The sequence below is a fragment of the Tursiops truncatus genome, chromosome 5 (genome assembly GCF_011762595.2).
Source record: "Tursiops truncatus isolate mTurTru1 chromosome 5, mTurTru1.mat.Y, whole genome shotgun sequence".
Lineage (NCBI taxonomy): Eukaryota > Metazoa > Chordata > Mammalia > Artiodactyla > Delphinidae > Tursiops > Tursiops truncatus.
The window spans coordinates 38,043,522-38,064,856 of record NC_047038.1 but is presented as its reverse complement, the minus strand read 5'-3'; the positions used below and the strand labels follow the sequence as shown (position 1 = coordinate 38,064,856).

At 42.7% G+C, this 21,335-nt stretch overlaps 1 long non-coding RNA gene across 1 annotated transcript in view; it reads right to left on the bottom strand.

The window, feature by feature from the left end:
* Positions 1-7,641: 7,641 nt before the first annotated feature.
* LOC117312386 (uncharacterized) overlaps positions 7,642-21,335 on the bottom strand; it is a 141,624-nt gene continuing 127,930 nt past the window's right edge. The window contains exon 6 of the long non-coding RNA XR_012331933.1: positions 7,642-20,975. This is a non-coding gene — a long non-coding RNA (uncharacterized lncRNA). The remainder of the gene's footprint in view (positions 20,976-21,335) is intronic.

Below are 21,335 nucleotides of genomic sequence, written 5' to 3'. Positions count from 1 at the left end.
TTTACATGAAGATGAGTAAAGTAATGGATAGGACCCTGTTTTGGCAGGAAGCACTGATACCCTTTGTATCAGTAAAGCTGATACAAAGGGTATCTGTAAAGCTCTTTGCTTTACAATATAGAGAGCCTTTTCTTGCCACAGGTGAGGCTCAGCATGCGTTGCTTTCCTGAGGTTCCAACGTGTATCAGGCATATTCATTGGGATGAGACACCGTATTTGGAGTTAGTCTTAGAGCAGTGCTGTCCAAGAGAAATAATATCCATATATGTAATCTTGACTTCCTACTAGCCACATAAAAGAGTAAAAAGAGCAGATGAGATCAAATGTTTTATTTGACCCAATACATCTAAAATACTCTTTAAGCATTTTTCAATCTCAACATAAAATCTATTGATATTTTCTCTAAAAACAGAGTGTGTATATAATATATATATATATTCTATATACACACTTTTTTAAAGTCTTCAGAAATCCGGTATATATTTTAAACTTAAAGCATTTTTCAATTCTGATGCTAAATTTTCAGTTAAAATGAGATGTAGTCCTACCAAAACACTTAAGTTGTGTTCAGTGGAAAGAATTTACACTGCCTCAGTTTTTTTAATTAAATTAGAAATTCAGGGAATTCCCTGGCGGTCCAGTGGTTAGGATTCTGTGCTTCTACTGCAGGGGGGAATGGGTTCAATCCCAGGTCGGGGAACTAAGATCCCACAAGCTGCGTGGTGAGGCCCCCCCAAAATTTTTTTTAATAAATTAAAAATTCAGTTCTTCAGTCACCCTAGCCACATTTCCAAGCGTTCATTACCCATATGTGCCTAGTGTTTATTGAAAAGGACAGGACAAGGGAAAACATACTGTATTGTAAATATTAGCCTACTTGTCTGGTTTTCTTGATCAGAAGGATCGGGTTTCATTTATGTGTCTCTAAAACTAGGGCAGGACTTCCCTGGTGGCGCAGCGGTTAAGAATCCACCTGCCAATGCAGGGGACACAGGTTCCATCCCTGGTCTGGGAAGATCCCACATGCCACAGAGCAACTAAGCCCGTGTGCCACAACTACTGAGCCTGCGCTCTAGAGCTCGTGAGCCACAACTACTGAACCCACATGCCACAACTACTGAAGCCCGCACGCCTAGAGCCTGTGCTCGGCAACAAGAGAAGCCACCGCAATGAGAAGCCCGCACACTGCAACTACAGAAAGCCCGTACACAGGAACAAAGACCAAATGCAGCAATCAATCAATCAATCTATAAAATAAATAAATAAAACTAGGGTAGGCTAGGCTAGGTTTCACTCACTTTTAGGGAATGCCAGTTCTGCGCCAGGTTCTGTATTAACGCCCAGCAAGCAGTTTGATTTCTAGATCTATCTATACCTTAAAGAAATGGTTGCACATGTGACTTTTTGAGGTTATTATTTACTTTGCAACCTTAGTTGGTCAACCAAACAAACGTTTATTTCTCATTCACACTGTATCCACGGTCTGTCAGGGACCCAGTCTGCTGGAGGGGCCTCTCTTGTAGCTGCACCATCTGAACCACTTGGGCTTCTCCATCACCATGACAAGGAAAAAACAGGAGAGGGTCTTGCATGGGTGGAAAACAAGGCACAACACTTCCCCTCATAACCCACTGCCCAGAAGTGGTCACACAACCTTCCAAAGGGGCTATGCAGCCCCACTGTGCACAGAAGAAAAGAACAGCCTATCAATCAACCACTGATGATTTCTGACCTGCTGGATTGTAGGGTGAGTGCTGGAGGTGTGTGAAGGGCAGCTGCTTATGCGGAAGGCAACCTGCCAATCTGATGGTTGTGAAATGGTAACAGTCTGCTAAAAGTTGGTGAAGGTATGGAGAAACAGGAACCTCAACATACTATTGGGCAATATCTAAACTTGAAAAAGCAGTGTATTGCTTTTGTTTGCATTTCCCTGATCCCTAGTGAGATAGTATACTTTTGCAAATGTTTATTGGACATTTTCATTTTCCATGTATGAACTGCTGGTATTCCTTACCATTGAACTATTTATTTTAAACTTTTAAAAGAAAATATAGACACTCCTAAAAATCCATAAAGGAAAAAAAATGGTTTCCTTTAGGTTTGGTGCTTCTCGTGCTTTATTTTAGAAATTCTTCCTTACCTTGAAGTCAAAAAGATAGTCTATCCTACCTTGAGGTCAAAAAGATAATAAATTTAATATTAAAAATAAACTTCCATACAATAGTGGACAGAATAAAATACAAGCTGTCAGTTATAGAGTTTGTAAAAATCTTTTTCAAAAGGATCTAGGTCCAATTTTTTTAATATGAAACAATACCTGAATCCTATTAGATTCATATACTCAGAAAAGTCAGTTCCAGGTGAATTACTAACTCAGTCGTCCTAACACCCATTATCGGGAGTCTATGCTTGTCTCCCTGCGTGTAACACTCCCTCCATATATGCAGGTTCCATATCTGTGTGTTTCTATGGCGGGGTCTCTGTGCTGCTGCATTACACTGTTTCTTGTGATCTTCAGAGTTAATTCTAATGAGACGGTTTACCATTGACAGAGGTATATACAAAATGAGAAGACTCTTCCTAGAAGATATTCTAAGGCTATTCTTGGCTCTTTGCTATTTCATGTGCATTTTAAAATCAGCCCACCAATCCCTGTCGAGATTTTGATTGGAAAAGCATGGATCTTACAGATGCATTTGAGGAAGATTGTCATCAGTGGTAACGTGACTACCATTTAGTCTGATAATTGGTTTGAAAATGTAATAGAAATAAAGTTGTGCCGGACAATAATGTTTTATCATTTATTCCCTTTCTTTTTGAGAAAAGTTCTCAGTCACAGTAACAATAAGAACTATAGTTTGCATAATCAGCCATGAAGGAGGAAGAAAGAAAGAGAATTCTAAGAGGTTAGCAAAATTGCCAAGTGCAAATTCAATATTTTAAAAATCAGTTGGGTTCCTATACATCAGCCATGGAAGTAGCTCTAATAGGAATGCTCCTCTCACCTCTTCTATTCAACAGTCTAAGAAAAGTCCTAACCAACGTAATAAGAAACTAAAAATTAAGATTGAGATCCTTGTATTTTCTACGTAAACAATAGATTGAAGCTTAAAAGAAAGACGTGGGAAGTGACAAAAGTTCTTTAGAGTTTCAACATTCCATTTAAAACATAATTTTTGCCTCAGGTTTTTGGAAGGTACATTTTATCAGCTTAAGGCAATTCCCTTCTAACCATAGGGATTTTTTCCAAAACTAAATTTATATAACATGTTTGAGTTAATTTTTTCTTTAAAATCCTAATGTCGTGTATTATGACATTTTTCTCATGTTAAATCTTCCTCGTATCCCCGGGATTCTATTTACATGTATACACTGCTGAGTTTACAGATTTAATACTAGAAGCATTATATGAGTGATATTGGTCTGTAATTTCCTCTACAATTACTGTCCTTATACCATTTTTACTATTATAGAATGGGTTGTGTCACTTTCCCTATTTCTCCATTTGACGCAAATTGTCTCAGAGGAGAGAGATCAGTTGGTCCTTGAAGTGGTAAGCCATCTCACCAGTAAAAACATCTTGGACAGGCATCTTTAGCAGAGAAGGAAAACATGGATGGGAGAGGAGAAGTTTGGAAAGTCTCAATACTGACTTGATGTCTGTAATGATTATATACGTTTTCAGGTTTTCCATTTCTTATTAAGTTGACTGTGCTACTCCTTTCTGTTTAATTCCATATTCCTAGAAAAATGTAAACAGTAGTCATGTCCTTTTGATGTTTAAATGCAAGTAGAATGATGCATCTTATATTATTACATGGGACACACAAATCCATGTGCCATTGTGTACAGAAAGTGCATTCCCCATTTACGGAATGATTTAACAGAGGTGGTAAAGTCAGTCTCTTGAGAAGGTGTGCATTAAATTGTTCTAAAAAGATTTCATTCAGTTCATGAATGGAGCCCATGAAACCTCAAAAAACAAGGTTTTATTCATCCTGGCCATGCTTGAGGACATGTCTTTATATGGGTTAAGAACAGAGCTAGAAAGGAAATGGTGCTTTTCAGGGAATGAACCTTCACCAAGTTGTAGGGGACAGTCACTGTGCTGCTATTGTTAAAGTGTTCATGTCTTCAGATGTTTCTCATGGCAGTGGTCATTCATTTTTCACTGTCCCAGCACCTGATATTATCCAGGCTCAACCCACTGGCAGTACTGTGGCTTGCCTAATCTAGACTGTATTTGGAATATGCTCACCTTTAGGGGACCTAGGGTCCCAGACAAAAAGCCTATTATACAAAAGAGTTGGCTGATAGCAATACCAAGCCTACACTAGTTGGGATAATTGGATAACAAACTCAAATTTGTACTGGTTTAAATTCAGCCAAGATATATGTATCCTCATGTGAAGTCCACTGCAGGTTGGGCAGCATTCCTGCTCACCTTACCTTGGGGACCATATGTTTCAGATGGCAGAGTACAAAATAGAGGAGAGAAGAGTAGAGGAGAGAGGGCTGGCTCTCAATTGCCTCAGCTAGGAGGTGACACATGCCATGTCCCCAGAGATCCATTGGATAGAATTAGTTCAACAGCTTCACGTAACTGCAAGGGAGATTAGGAAATATCGGGGAGCACCTGGAATATTTGGTAAGCAACAATTTACCACGATAACTGTGTGACTTGGAGCAAGTAGCTCAACCTCTCTGTGCATCAATGCATATAGCATTAGCCCCAATTTTACAGCCTAAACTAACATTTTGTATCTTGCAGGATTATTATGAGAATTCAAGCACCCAGTGTGGTGTCTCAGATACAAGTGTTTATGTACTTATCTGTTAAACATCTTTTCTGGGGAAGACTCACGTGATCCTGATATCACAGTGACTATCAGAGCAAGATTCTTGCCCTCACATTGCCTAAAACTTACTACTCAAACTCGGGTCCTTGGACCAGTAGCATCCGCATCACTTGATACCTTGTAAGGGCTATGGAACCTCTGGTACCATCCCTGACCTCCTGAATCAGAGTCTGCAAGTCCCTGGGTGACTTATGCATATGACAGTCTGAAAAGCACTGGTCTAGAGCACTGCCCCTTCATTTCTCCTTTCACCCAGCTCATTCTTTGTTTCCTTTTTCAAGAACACCTGCTCTGATTCTCTCATCAATCACACCCCCATCCGAGGTTAGGGATTAGGCGTTGCCATGGCATTGCTACTGCTCTTAGAATATGAAAGAGGGAAAAGTGCTCACAGGTCCAGCGTGGGAGAGACTTCCTCTACATTATCAGAGAAGGCAGCATATGCAGGGTTATAATTAATGGTAATATAAACCAGGGGTGGGGAGGGAGGAGCCAGCAGGGAGGAAGACAGCGGGGAGTTAAAGGAGAGGGTCCTTAGGCTGGACAAGCTGGGCCCTGAGTCACAGAGAGAAATTCAGGTTGCAAAGAGGTGACCCACGATGCTGTTGTGGTCCAGTTGGTTAAGAGCTTGCTCAGAACTCCTCTCCTGAAAGCTGACTCACTGTGCCGTCAACTTATGGCTGGTTTACAGGCTAGCTGTGACTGAGAGCAAGACTTCTCAGGGCCTGGTGAAGAGTAAGCTTGTGATTTGAACTCTATAGTTTGGTATCCTGTTCATACAAATCAAAAAGGATCTCACTAAAATACAGAATCTTACACAGCAAGTCTCCCCGAGCCAATGCTGCTGTTCCAGGGACCACGCTTTGAAAGCCTAAAGTTCTCTTTTATAAAAACAGAACAAGCAACAGCTGTCGGTTCAAGCAGTTTAGAGCCTTGCTGCTCAAACATTCTTATTTATTCTATGAAATGATACAGAAAGCAATTGTATGCCTAACGTTGCAATTTACCACTCTTTAAGCACAATAGATCCAACCATAAATTCCTCGATTTCGTCTCAATCATTAAAGGATGAATAGTGAATCTGATTGTGGAGCAGCCAGCTCCCTGAGATCTCAGCAATGCAGACAGGCTGATCCTAAGAAATCTGTGCCTCATGCCTCCCAGTCCCCCACCCCCACCCCCGCCCTAAGGATTTTGGTCCTGGAGGCTCCTACTAAGGTAATTTGAATCACGGACCTGTCTCACCTAGGGGTTTTGAATAATACTTTATAATGAACTCCTAGAACCAGCATTGTGTGGCTGGGCTGCTCTTGGAGATCCCCAAGCTCATCTCATGGTTTTAAAAATCCCTAGAGAATTGGACTTCCCTGGTGGTGCAGCGATTAAGAATCCGCCTGCCAACGCAGGGGACACGGGTTCGAGCCCTGGCAGATCCCACACGCCACGGAGCAACTGAGCCCGTGTGCCACAGCTACTGAGCCTGCGCTCTAAAGCCCGTGAGCCACAGCTACTGAGCCCGCGTGCCACAGCTACTGAAGCCCGCGTGCCTAGAGCCTGTGCTCCGCAACAAGAGAAGCCACCACAATGAGAAGCCTACGCATCGTAACAAAGAGTAACCCCCGCTCGCCGCAACTAGAGAAAGCCCGGGCGCAACAAAGACCCAACGCAGCCAAAAATAAATAATAAATTTATTTTTTTAAAAAATCCCTAGGGAGTCCGGCAGGTGCTTCAGGGCCAAAGAGAAGGCACTAGAGTCACCATCCCCTACCCACACTCCAGCCAGGACCTGCCCTCCTTGTCGCTGTTGTTGTTGTTCTTAATTTGTCTCTGAACTTTTTTGAGGAACAGAAGGAATTCGACCCTTTGAAAAACAAATTTCGCTTTTACCCTTTGTTTTAGAAATCATAAACCTGGCAAGTCCCTTCATTTTTTCCCGTCTCAATATCATACAAATTGCTGTCTTTGAAGGGGATGCATATTATATTTAGAAGGAAAAGGGAATGATTCTTTCCACTCTTTATTCCTTTTGGTAGACATTTCACTAAGAAATCCATGGAAGGAAATTATGATTTTTTTTTTTTTTTTTTGGCTGCACCATGAGGCCTCTGGGACGTTAGTTTCCCGACCAGGGATTGAACCCGAGCTGTCAGCAGTGAAAGCGCGGAGTCCTAACCACTGGACCGCCAGGGAACTCCCCGGAAATTATGATTTAGAACTCAGAGGTTTCTCAAATTAAATGAAAGAAGACATTGTTGGCAGTTATATTTGCTGGTAATTCACACCAGCGTTCCCTAAAACTGGAAGTTATCTGTATGTTCAAATACAATTAAAATTGAGATTTGAAGGAAAGCTAAAAATACTAAAAAGCTTAGCCATAGTAAATATTTAAATGGGACATTTATTTTAAGAGCAAGATACTTTTGTTTTTTCGGTACGTGGGTCTCTCACTGTTGTGGCGTCTCCCGTTGCGGAGCACAGGCTCCGGACGGATCTCCCCGGACCGGGGCACGAACCCGTGTCCCCTGCATCGGCAGGCGGACTCTCAACCACTGCCCCACCAGGTAAGCCCTAAGATACATTTTTCACCTCTAAAATGTCGGGGGTGAACTAGATCATCATAATAATGCTATTTATCATTACCATTATTATTATCATAATTGGGTAGAGCTGGAAGGGCCCTTGCCACTTTCTGTACGTCAAAACCCGTTTCTCGGGCTTCCCTGGTGGCGCAGTGGTTGAGAGTCCGCCTGCCGATGCAGGGGACACGGGTTCGTGCCCCGGTCTGGGAAGATCCCACATGCCGCGGAGCGGCTGGGCCCGTGAGCCATGGCCGCTGAGCCTGCGCGTCCGGAGCCTGTGCTCCGCAACGGGAGAGGACACAACAGTGAGAGGCCCGCGTACCAAAAAAAAAAAAAAAAAAAAACCGTTTCTCGATGAGCTTTCTGCTGTGTCGCCCCCGGATTAGGCAGACACCTGCCATTCGCTGGCACAGCTGGGTAACTGCTGGCGTTTTTGCCTGAGAGCACACAGGACACGCCCCTCAGTAGGCAGGCGGGTACCAGTGAAAGAGAACCCAGAGGTGCTGATCCCCCTCCCTCCGCTTTATTCCTTCTCCCGAATTCACTCACTGCATAAATCATTTCTTTTCCAGCAGGGAGGAGTGAGTGGGGGGCAGGTGCGGAGGAAGACTGCCAGGAAGGGTCTTCGCTAAAACAGCGCTCAGAGACAATGCGAGGTTTCCCACTGTGCTAGAAATATTCCGGTTTGCCCCTCCACTACCCTGCTTTGTGTCCAGAGGGGCTGAGCTCTATGGATGGAAATAACTGGACTCCCTTACCCTCTGGCTTGCATTTGGGTTACGGGATAAAGAGGTCAGAGTATATATTCCTCCAGCTCCCTCACTGCCAAGTTCCCCTTTAGAAGTGCCTATGATTTTCTTCCCAAAGCCACAGCCAGGGACAGAACTAGTTTTGTAGGGTAGAAGTTTACGCAAATTTTGGACACTACTTAAGAAAAGAGTACGAAATTAGGTGTAAAATGATTATCTTTTTAGAATGAGAAGAGAAATTACAACTTTTCAAATCTTAAAAAAGTCTTAAAAGTAACACAAATTTCAAAAAGTCTATATGGATGAAAAACGTTGCCAGCAATCCAGTAAACAAAGGATGTTGCAGCCAACAAACCTGCAGCCCACTGTAGCCACCCCCAACTGTGCACCCTGAGGGGACTCAGGACGGAGAAAAGCAGGATACTGGCCCCAGATAGCTGAACTGCAGATCAAAGGCATGATTTCAGAAAGCCCAGACTCTTGCATCTTCCCATATGTAGAAAAGCGATAGATTCATTAACTTGAGATGTCTGGTTTTTCTCAAATTAACAGTAATCTGTTGATGTTCTGATTACCTGGTTTTTGTTACAAACTCCTCTATATCCTGGCTCCCCTCTTGCCTCTTTGGAGCAGTCCCTCAGAGACATTTGAGAGACTGTATTCCTGGCCAAAGTCCTCAGTTTTGCCCGCCAAATAAAACATAATTCTCAACTTTTAGGTTGAGTGTTTTTTTTTTTCAGTCGACACGTACATACCTCCACAATACCTCTTCTGTAAGTTTTCATCTGCCTTCTCTTTATTACCGTGAAATTTCATTACCTTCGTAGTATTTTCAATAGAAAAATCCAGAAAAATAATTTGATCTATTTTTTAGCTGTTTGAATACTGTCATCAAAGCATTATTAACATGCCAAACTTTTTTTTTTTTAATGGGACTAGAGTGAAATAGAATTTATTTCTGATAGGAGAATATTTCTGTTTAGACCAGGGGGGGGGGCGGTCAATGCAAACTGAACCCTCGCTTATAATTTTACATGTCTGTTGGCTGGAAGAATTTTCACAGACTAGCATCTGGCTTTGTACATTTCAAATTCCCTCTGTCCCTTTCACCAACCACATGCTTCTGGTGGTGAGGGTCCGTCCATAGGACACATTCTATGGCCATATAGCCGTGGTCTTGCAACTTTGTGTCACAATAGCTGGGTGAGTTATCACCGAAGGTGCCAGGAGTTCTTCTGGAGGCCATTTCTATATGGCAATGCTTATAATAACTGTCCGTGGAAGTGACTGGGTCTGGTGAGATATAGGTATGCATTTCACCAATTAAACATACACTAGACTCAACATCTCCTTAGCTAAATTTAAAACACTCCACCCAACAGGAAGGGAAATGTGATGAAGGCAAAGTCCAAGTGGAAAGAGACAGAGATCTTAGCCAACTGTGGTTTAAATATCCCACTTTTGAAACGTTTACAAAAGCCTATGACCATGGGGAACACACTGCTAGCCTCACTCTCCAAGGCCTTAGAAGGGACTGAGGTCTTAAAGTTCAAATCTATTGCAGGCCCTGCCTACAACTGCACCTCCCTCTGAGTTCTGGTAATCACCACCTCCCTGCTCCTTTAGTCAAGTCTCCTCGATCATACTCTTAAATATGCCATCTGTTTCCTGCCAGGATCCATCCTAATGCACACCCCCAACCCTGCCCAACAGTGGTAACTAAAGAGTCAACACTTATCAAGTCTCCAACGTCCCAGTCACTGTGCTGAGACCGTGACCTGTATCGATACCAACCCAAGAACGTGCTACAAACACTGTCAAGACTTAAGCCTAGCCTGCCACTGAGGAGTTTTGTGACTTTGAGGCTTAGACAGTTCAAACAACTTGACCAGGTCCCTTGCAGGCAAAATCAGGATAATCTGTTACATAACTCTATGAGTTTGGGTAATATTAAATGGGGGTAACAATGTAAAGCACTTATCACACATATTAGAGGTGGGTGAGGAAATAGATCCAGTGAAGGAGGTTGAGGAACAGCAGCTAATGTATGAAAAGGAAACCAGGAGAGAAATAATGCCATGGGCAAAGAGACAAGAATAAGTATGGGGAGCTCTCTCCTCCGAGAGAGCACAGTGGAAGTCTCTAAATCCCATGAACCGGTTTCAATTTTCATTCATTTATTCAAGGCTACTTATTGAGCGCCTACTAAGTCCCAAGCATTGCTAAGCTGAGGATCCAGTGGTGAAGTTCACACCCTCATGGTGCTCACATCCTGTGAGCAGGTATGGGCAATACATGCATCGATTTGTTTACTTAATCTCTCCTTCTTCCTAGCAGCTCTCCACCTGAAATTAGAACAGGGTAATGTTTGCAGAGGAATCAGGGAGAAGAGAGTGAATTATTTTCTATATGGTGTTCAGGGAAAGCCTCTCTGAGGAGGTGACATTTGAGCAGAGATCTGAAAAAAAGCAAGCAAATGAGGTACACAGATACCTAGAACGAGACCACCATTTCCAATACAGGAACAGCAAGGGACAGACTCCTAAGGCTGCTTCCTTTGCATCCTGTTGTCGACACACAATGAATAAACTTATAGGGAGGGCCTTTTCCAACTCTCTTTGGCCTTTTCCCTGAAAGTATCCTTTGGTGTATTATTCATGAATCACATTTTTTTTCATCGCCGCATACCTTCTAGAAGAAAGAGCACTGCACCAGGAGCAAGAAACCCAAGCAGGGCCCTGATCCCATCAATAGCTCGATACACAGGAGAGGGTGTTCTTTTGGCCACTCCCTCCCATCATTTCCTGGGCACTTGGCAAAACTCTACCGGCCACTGTTTTGTTAGCTGTAAAATAGACATATTATGTGTTTCAGAAGGATTAGTGGCTTATGAACTGCACGACCTGAGTGGCTTAGCTGGGATATAAAGGATGGCTCCCTGTGTCCTTTCTGGTACCGTCACCTCTCTCCAACCAAGGGTCCCCAGTTTTCTTCCTCATCCACCTCCTCTGGTTCCAGAGAAGGAACAGAGGAACTTGCCTTCTGGGTTTTTCCTTTTGACAAGAAGACAAAATTTCACCATGAGTGTAAACCTTGCTCCAGACATCAGCTCTGTAAGACCACACTCTACAGAGTTCTAATTAACGTGGGCCAGGTGAGCTAACTATGGATGCAGGACCAGGCGACTAAGGATCCACTTGAAGGTTTTCATGTCAAACTTCTGCCCTGTATTAATTGGATGTGTCACTACCATTACTTGGGCTTATTAGTCAGACTGCACGTGTGCCCACGGGGAACAAAATCGGAGGCAATTATGTCCTTCTTTTGGTCTATCGACTGTGATGGGTTTTTTCCCAGCTCTCATACCAAGAGCTGTACAACTTTTACAAGTCCCTTCCTTATGCTCGTTCTTTAATATTTCATCTGTAATATGAGGGGCTGGATATGTTTGTCCCCAAGATCCTTGACACAGTTTAATTCCTCTTTCAGCCTATTTTTACACTTCATAATTCCATTAGCTTGTATTTTCCAAACGTGGTTCCACTGTGTGATCTGGGGGCCGTCTGTCAATTCTCTTAGTATCCTGTTTTTGTTCTTGTTTAAATTTACAGGGGAAAGTGCATTTGGAGGCACTCAAGGATTTTGTAGACATTATTCTCAGAGTATGAAGAGCAATGCTAATAAAACCGCTCTTTGTATTAATCCCTCCAACAGCTCATTAGACATTTCTAACACATTAAATTAAAACTTGTTGTTACTCTTTCACTTTTCTTCACTATCCAGGCCCAGACTTATACTGTGAGTCTCTGGCCACACGAGGACTGAGTACTGAGGCTGGGCACTTCACACCTGGTTCAGGCCTATGGGTTAGTGGGCAGAGGGCTCTGTGGGAGGGCCAGTGGCTGCTGCAGAACTGTGATGGCAGAGGGTTGGTGATTCACTTATTCATTCAACGAACAGTATTTATCCAGTGTTTCCCCAAAGGGGACTCCTTTGTCATCATTTTTTTTTTTTTACCAATTTTTGAGTCCTTAGGGACAGATACTGATGTGCACACCCAAATTAGGGGCAATTTGAGAGCGGATCACGAACAGTTAGGTCAGCTGCAGAAAGGAGACTGACCAAAGGACACGGAGAAAGAGAAAACACCCTTGAGAATTCCCTGGAGGTCCAGTGGTTATGACTCCGTGCTTTCACTGCCCTGGGCCCGGGTTCTATCCCTAGTTGGGGAACTAAGATCCTGCAAGCTGAGTGGAACAGCCAAAAAAAAAAAAGAGAGAGAGGGAAACCACTCTCTTCTTATCTCTGGATGAGTGGAGGAATGTGGAAACAGTTTTCCCCAGAAACAAGAAGGAAGGGCTGAGAAGATATTTCAAAGGGCTGAAATGAATTTTAACAAAGGGTAGAGTTCGTGAAGAATGTTCTAGACAGCAGAAACAGCATGAAAAATGCCCAGTGGTGGAAAAGTGATTACATGTTTGAAAAACAGACAGTATGCTACTCAGCTGCTAGAGGGTGGATTTATTCTCTCGAGATTTTCTGGAGATAAACATTGTCTTAAAGCATGTGTTTATTTCCAGATCTTAATGCCGGCTCATTTGAGATAAAAATACCTGATGCAATAAAGACATTGATTTGAAGTATATTTCACACTAGCAGCTATCTCAACTGCCAGGAAGGAATTAGAATCTTCTCCGGAGTCGTCCAGCTCTAGATGGAGCGTTCACTGCCGCGTGGCTGGAGAGGTGCTAACATTCCTTTAATAAACCTCCTTCCTTCACCTGTAGCCCACAAAACACTTTTCCTTGCTTGCTCTTCTCCAGGAAGACAAGAAATGCAGATTAGGGGAGAATCAGCTCAAAACCCAAACCAAATAGTTAAGCTCTTGGACAAGTTCTTGGGTGACAGAGTTTAGTTAGGGTGGTCTAACCTCTTAGGGTGATCCAAGCATCACTTCTCAGGTACCCCTGTGAGCCACGGACTCCAGAACACAGGTGAACACGAGGAGAAACGGGAGTTTGAGGAAGTGGGCTGGGAACACGAATGCCATATTTTAACTTCATTCTCCTCTGGGTGACGGCCCACTCCCAAACTGGAGACCGGGCGTCCTATGTCTCCTGCTCTGGCTTCGTGGTTCATAACCTGCATCAGGTGAAAGAAGGAGGGATTGAGAATTCACCGCAACTAGAATCCGCATGTCCTGGAAGCCTGTCTCAGAGCCTCTTCTTTATTTACCCCCATCCCTATTTTCTAAGGACAGTGAACCCCAGGGAAATTCCTGTGTGTGCTGGGCTGGGTGATGTCTGGGAAGATGCAAACCAGAGCTACGGGGATACGAACTGCTTTACTTAGAAGGGGTTATGGTGAGAGCAGGGGAAGAAGAGGGGATTGGAGGAGGGGAGGGGAGGAGGGCTTGGTGTTAAGGAAGAGGTAGGATGGCTGGTTTGGGAGAGAATTTGGGGAGAAAGAATAGAAAGACTTAAAGGGGTGTTTGTGTGAAGTCTGTCATGTTATTTTTTTTTTAAGTTTCACTACTTCAGAGATCAGCTTTTTTTTTTTTTTTTAGCATTTATTTATTTATCTGTGGCTGCGTCGGGTCTCAGTTGCAGCGCGCATGCAGGCTTCTCTCTAGTTGTGGCGCGCGGGTTTAGTTGCCCCGCAGCATGTGGGGTCTTGGTTCCCTGACCAGGGATCAGTCCCTCGTCACCTGCATTGGAAGGCGGATTCTTAACCACTGGACCACCAGGGAAGTCCCTGTCATGTTACTTAGATTGTAAACCCCTTTCCTTCTTACCACCAAAATGTCGGTAAAGTTCTTACTGAAGCAGCATGGAGTTGAGGGGCCCCTTGTGAGGCACTGAAACGCTGAGTTTTGCTTTAAAGAAACAGTAAGGCCAAAGGAGGCTTCCCATAAGGACAAGGAATTATTTTTTACCCTCCCAGCATGGGCTAAATTACCAGCTGATCTCAGCTGGGATGAAGAATCATCCTGGATCCTGAACACAAGAGGTCTCAAGCCTGGGTAAGGTGTGTTGGCCGGGTTGCCTGTGGTTCTGGAGAGACATGAATTGACATGAAATCACCTCTCACTCATAACCAGTGCCTGGAGTGAACAACAGTGAAGACCTTTTCTCCATCCCCTTCCTTCCTACCGCCGGTCAGGACATCTGGGTGACTGCAAGCAACACCGACCCACCTGGTTCCTCTCCTGCAGGCCCACACGTCTTTCTGACCCCACCAGGACCACCCTCAGAACCAGACAAGAGGGCGCCTTCACTAGGACCTGGATTTCGGGGAGCCTCAAATATCACAAACACAAAATGTGCATGAATTTATTCACAGACAAGCGGGAACCTCAGTCACTTGGAACCCAAGCTGGCAAAGTGTAACCCGTAACTCTCAATGTCCATTCTCATGACCAACACCATTCAGGCCCCAGGGAAGATGCCTCATCTCCTGCTTATGTTCTAAGAACAGAAGGTGGTTGGTCTGAATGCCAGGTCTGTGGGTTATTGCTTCGGAGACTACTTGAGATGATGTGGACGATTTGAGCTGTGGATGCACTTGGATAACTTATCTAATTCTTCTGCTCAGAAAGCAGGAATGTAGTGAATTCTTTCATAACAACCAACCAGTTCCTAGGATTGTAGAACATCCATTTTATTGCTTCTCATTATGCATGTGATCCCAGAGGTATTCACAAATTACCACGGCACTTAGAGTTAAACATGGTGTCTGAAAAACATTTCCCAACATTAAACAATTCATTTTGCTCCTATATTTTAGTAGATATGGATCTAAACGTGACGTGTGTGAAGCATGATACACGTGCTATGCTTTGGTGACTAAATGGATGTTGAATATTAGATTTGCAGTTAGTTTTATTTTCATTAAAAAAAAGATTCAATTATATTTTTAAATTAAATATTTTCCTGCATTTAAATAACTTAAAATTTTATCTTTTTATTTTTCATTTACTTTTATAATTAATATTTTTAAAAAATTTTATTGAAGTACAGTTGATTTACAATGTGTTAATTTCCACTGTACAACAAAGTGCTCAGTTATACATATATATATTCTTTTTCATATTTGTTTCCATTATGGTTTATCACAAGATATTGAATATAGTTCCCTGTGCTGTACAGTAGGACTTTGTTGTTTATCCATCCTATATATACTAGTTTGCATCTGCTCATCCCAAACTCCCAATCCTTCGCTTCCCATCACTCCATGCCCCCGGGCAACCACAAGTCTGTTCTCTATGTCTGTGAGTCTGTTTCTGTTTCGTAGATAAGTTCATTTGTGTCATATTTTAGAGTCCACACGTAAGTGATATCATATGATATTTGTCTTTCTCTTTCTGACTTACTTTGCTTAGTATGATAATCTCTAGGTCCATCCATGTTGCTGCAAATGACATTATTTCCTTTTTTATGGCTGAGTAATATTCCACGGTGTGTATATACCATATCTTCTTTATCCATTCGTCTGTCGATGGACATTTAGGTTGCTTCCATGTCCTGGCTATTGTAAACAGTGCTGCAGTGAACATTTGGGTGCATGTATCTCTTCAAATTATAGTTTTCTCCAGATATATGCTCAGGGGTGGGATTACTAGATCATATGGTAGCTCTAGTTTTAGTTCTTTAGGAAGCCTGTATACTGTTTTCCATAGTGATGTACCAATTTACATTCCCACCAACAGTATAAGAGGGTTCCCTTTTCTCCACACCCTCTCTGACATTTATTATTTGTAGACTTTTAAATGATGTCCATTCTGACCAGTGTGAGGTGGTACCTTATTGTAGTTTTGATTTGCATTTCTCTAATAATTAGTCATAATGAGCATATTTTCATGTGCCTATTGGCCATCTGTGTGTCTTTTTTGGAGAAATGTCTATTTAGGTCTTCTGCCCTTTGTTTGATTGAGTTGTTTGTTTTTTGTTATTGAGTAGAGTTTTGGAAATTAAGCCCTTGTCGTTCGCATCATTTGCAAATATTTTCTCCTGTTCCGTAGGTTGTCTTTTTGCTTTGTTTATGGTTTCCCTTGCTGTACAAAAGTTGTAAGTTTGATTAGGTCCCATTTGTTTATTTTTGCTGTCATTTCTATTGCCAATGATTAATATTTTTAAACTTTATTTGAAAATATGTGAAAATTCTTTTTTTTTACATTGATTTTAATATGGTTAGGTCATTTCAGTCAACAGAATACAAAGTAGGAGAAAATCATGATTATGAAAGCATCACTAGCAATTTAACTTGAGTTGAAAGGGTGACAGATAGTATGGAATGCTACTTAATCATCTGTAAGTCACGTTTATGTTTATTACACATCTGAACACTGGCAGATCATCAGCAGAAATGTAGACGTATGTGCAGAATTAAATTTGATTATCTTTGATATTTTGCTGCCGGTCATATAAAGCCATAACTTTTCACATATTTTTTAATTTTCTTGTTATGAAGGTATACTTGTCAAAATAGGAGGATAGAACACACCAATCGAGCTAACAAATTATTAAGTAAATAACTTTTAAACACTTGCACATGTGTATCTGAACCCCTCTTTTTCTTTTGTATGGGGACTGGCTAAAACTGGGGCAGACCAGTTTCCCCCAATCTGACCTGGAGCCTCCTTGGGCTGTAGTGGAGAGATCAACCTACAGCTGGTTCACTCAGTGGTCAAGTTCTTTGCCTAATGATTCGTTTGCTTGAACTGTAATCCTTCTTTGAGTGCTTTTGCATCTATTTGACTTACTGCTCTTTCACAGGTGGCAAAACGAAATAAAAATATTCAGGCATTTAAAAAATTAAAGATAAAATTCCTATCACATGCTTCATATGATGACTACATGTGAGTGTGTATTTGTGCATGCATTAGTTTCCCGGGGCTGCCATAACACTGCCACAAACTGAGTGGCTTAGAACAGAAATATACATTCTTTCACAGTGCTGGAAGCTAAAAATCCAAAATCTGGATGCTGGAAGGACCATTCTCTCTCTAAAGGCCCCAGAGAAGAATCCTTCCTGTCTCTTCCAGCTTCTGGTGGCTGCCAGCAATCTCTGGGGTTCCTTGGCTTGTAGATTCGTGACTACAATCTATGCTTCAGTCTTCACATGGCCTTAGTGTCTTTGTCTCTGTGTCCAAATTTCCTTCTTCTCTTAAGGACACCAGTCATGACGGATTTCGGGCCCACCCTAATCTAGTATAGGGGGAACACAGTTCAATCCACAATGCATATATGCAAAATGTGTGTAGTTCCTCTGGTATCCTTGAAACTTTCAGTCTACAATCTGGCTTTTAAAATAAACAGACAGTATGTATTCCCTTGCCTCAGTTTGGGAATGTTCCCCACCTCGCCTTCTGGCCAGGTTGTCTTATTTAGCTTTGTGTAAACGACATCAAGAGATGCATTTTAAGTTTAGTGTTGCTCAGCAGCATTTGAAAATTAATCATTTCAAGCTAGGGAAAACCCTCCTTTTCCCTAGCTTTTCCAAATCAGTTTTTTTTTTCCTGATTTTCCTTTTCTCTTCCAAGTTGTCCTTCAAGTCTCCATGTCAGGTTCTCCAAGACCACAGGTTCAGTGATATACAGTTGTATCTCTCCCTCTCTCTCTCTCTCTCTCTCTCTCTCTCTGTCTCTCTCTCTCTCTTATATATATATATATATGATTATATATCTCTATATCTATATATGTAGATGTATATATATGCAGTTTGACAAACAGTTGTTACATGGCCAAGATGTAATGCAGTGAAGAGATACAAAACAAAACCAGCAAAAGGAGCAGGCGCGTGGGGCAAATTCCAGACAACGCCAGGCGGAAGCTCCCAAGAGTCTGCTGCTCACACAAGATACGTGTAATGCCTCCAGCAATGAGTTGTGACCACACACAGGGAAGCTCACTATTGACTCAAACACCATCCCTGATCAAAACCCTGGGCAGGGCTTCCCTGGTGGCCCACCTGCCAATGCAGGGAACATGGGTTCGAGCCCTGGTCCGGGAAGATCCCACATGCCACGGAGCAACTAAGTCCATGCGTCACAACTACGGAGCCTGTGCTCTAGAGCCCGTGAGGCACAACTACTGAGCCCGCGTGCCTAGAGCCCGTGCTCCGCAACAAAAGAAGCCACAGCAATGAGAAGCCCGTGTACCGCAGTGAAGAGTATCCCCCGCTCGCCGCAACTAGGGAAAGCCCACGTGCAGCAACGAAGACCCAACGCAGCCAAAATTAAATTTTAAAAAAATGTGTATTGTAGTGAGTTGAATTACAAAAAAAAAAACAAAACAAAACCCTGGGCAATGAGTTGATCAGATAAAAACAGCTGCTCACTTGTGAGCAATGGAGAAATAAGCTCTCTGTCCCACCAGCTGCTATTGTATTAAAATCTAAGGTCTTACACCCTGGCTAAGCCCAAAGCCTTGACCTCGCTCCTTACTCACTACATTCCCAGCCACCAGAATTTTCATCTCAAAGTCCCTGGGTTTGAGGGAACTCTGAATCAAGATACTAGTGTTATTAATTGGCCTTCCTAAACCCCTTTTATCCACTCCCAAACTTGGAACCAACTGAGAGACAACACAGAAGTCAGACAGAGGGTGTGAAACACGTCAGCTTCACCACTGACACCACTAGATGGGAGACTGTGCTTCAAATGTGTGGTCACAATGGGCCTCCTGATGTTTGACATGATATAGAGATCGGACCCCGAGTCCCTGACTGTCCTGGATGAATACGGTCTTCTCGTCCAGGATGAGTCTGACCCTGTAAGGGCCCGGCAAGAAGAAGCAGAAGGTATGCGTCTGTGGGCAAAGGTGAATCAGAAAGCAATGTGCATCAGGATGGTGACCAAACACGCTCAGTTCTCACCCTAAACATGACAGGACTGGCTCTCTTCCTCCTCTGGGCAAGGATGAAGGTCAAGGGGAAGAGCTGGAGGTGTTCCTCATACATTTCTGGGGAACAGAGCAGAAAATCCCTTCTATGTGTGGAAATGTGAGAAATGCGGGTAAGAGTGGCAAGATATCCATCTTAGGGGAAACACATAAAATCTGAAAAGGGACATTGTAGGACCAATCTTTCCAGTTCCTAGGTGTTCAAAAAGGTGTTAGGCGTTCCTGGGAGCCAGCACTCTGTTAGATGTTGTATATATCTTATATACTTTTCTCCTCCCAACAGCCTTTACAGGAAATAAATATTAACCCTTACTAGGCGGGTGACCCTGGGAAGGTTATTTAACCTGCCTGAGTCCTGGTTTATTCATTTATAAACAAGACAGACAGGCATTCAAACTCATTTCCAAATTCACTGCTTTTCTCTTTACAAAAGCCAAGCAGCTTTCAGAGGTTTGATGCATGAAACAAACTGAGCTCGTAAGACTTCTTCCCTGGGCATTCTAGTTCCAACTCAGTAATCCTTTATGTTGTTCTCACCTAGGAACTGTGCATCGACCCTCCATTCACTGAGGGTTAGAGAGGGATTGAAAGGCAGAGAAGTTGGCAGGAGCCAGTCGTGAACATTCCCCTAAATGCACATTTTTGCAGAAAGCTTTAGACTCTTCGGTCGGGCCTAGTAAATGCGCTGTAATAAAAGATGTTGATTCCCTGTTCACAATCCATTATTCCAAGGTCAATGAACAATGAGAAAAGAGCTGCTTTTATTGGAAAGAAAGGGGCTGTCTATCAAGTTAATTCCATTCCTCCATATTCACATGCCCTATCTCTTCCCATATGTCACCTGTCGAGCCTAATAGGGTAGAAGCAGACTGGTATAATAGCTCTAAATTATGTGTATTGGGAAAACAAGTGAAAAACAGCAAGCAAAAGGATCCAAGGAAATTAATATGGTTGTTGTTCAATTCTAATGCTCCCTGTCAGAGGCTGAGGAGGAAAATAACTAACATTTCTATTCAACTCAATTCAAAAATTGTTAGGGACTGGAGATGCAAAGATAAAGACACCATCTCAGCCCTCAAGGAGCTCAGATGAGAAGGTGAGTCTGATGATATAACGTATGCTCCGAAGTAACTCAGAAGCAGCCCCACCTCCAAGCCCAGGGGTGTTGGAAGGACTTCTGAAAGAGAAAGAAGAATTTAAATCTGAACTATTTGTCTTGTCTGTGGCCAAACACAAATGTGACAAGTTGTGGAGTTCGGATTGGAACTTTCAGTTATGAGGCTCCAAAACCCATTCTACCCAAAAGAGTACAGAGATTCCCTACAGAGGTCCAGAGGTCCAAGGATGTACACTGTTCCCAGATGTTTTCTCCTTGAAAAGTGGATTTCACTTTTAAATGCACACTTTCTTCTTTGCAGTAAGTAATGTCTTTACTCCATTAAAAAAAAAAAATCATTAGAAATCCTCTTGTATGGGATCCAGCGATGGATTTTAGTGGGATCTAGAAACCCACGGAATTTAATACAAAATTACATTTGTGCATGATGGACTTCTCTTCTGAGAAGAGGTTTCATAACTTTCTTTGGATTCTCAAAGGAGTACATGAGCCCCAAAACCCTAACTTGGCAGATATATTTATTTATTTTTGGCTGCATTGGGTCATTGCCGCACGTGGGCTTTCTCTAGTTGTGGCGAGCGGGGGCTACTCTTCGCTGCGGTGCACAGGCTTCTCATTATGGTGGATTCTCTTGTTGCAGAGCACAGGCTCTAGGTGCACAGTCTCCGTAGTCATGGCTCAGTGAGGACACAAAAAGAAGTCTGCAACCAAGAAGAGAGACCTCACCTGACCATGCTGGCACCCTGATCTCAGAATTCCCGCCTCCAGAACTGTGAAAAATAAATGTCTGTTGTTTATAAGTCACCCAGTCTATGGTATTTTCTTATAGCTACCGCACTAAGACATTTTAAGTTCCCCAGAATCAGACCCTGCCACGAGGATTTGTGTGTCAGTCATTTATTAAAGATGTGCTCCCAAAAGAAACTGAAAAAGGGGTTGGAGAAGCAGGACATGGAAAGGAAGACTCAGGCAAGGTGTGATGTCAGGCAATGTCTTCTGGAGGGAGGCTGGTATGATCCACAGGGGAACTCTGGAGTATCATGAAATATATTACTAGTAATTCTATTGCTCATCTGATAATTATTTTTTAAATTTATTTTTTGGCTACGTTGGGTCTTCTGTTGCAGTGC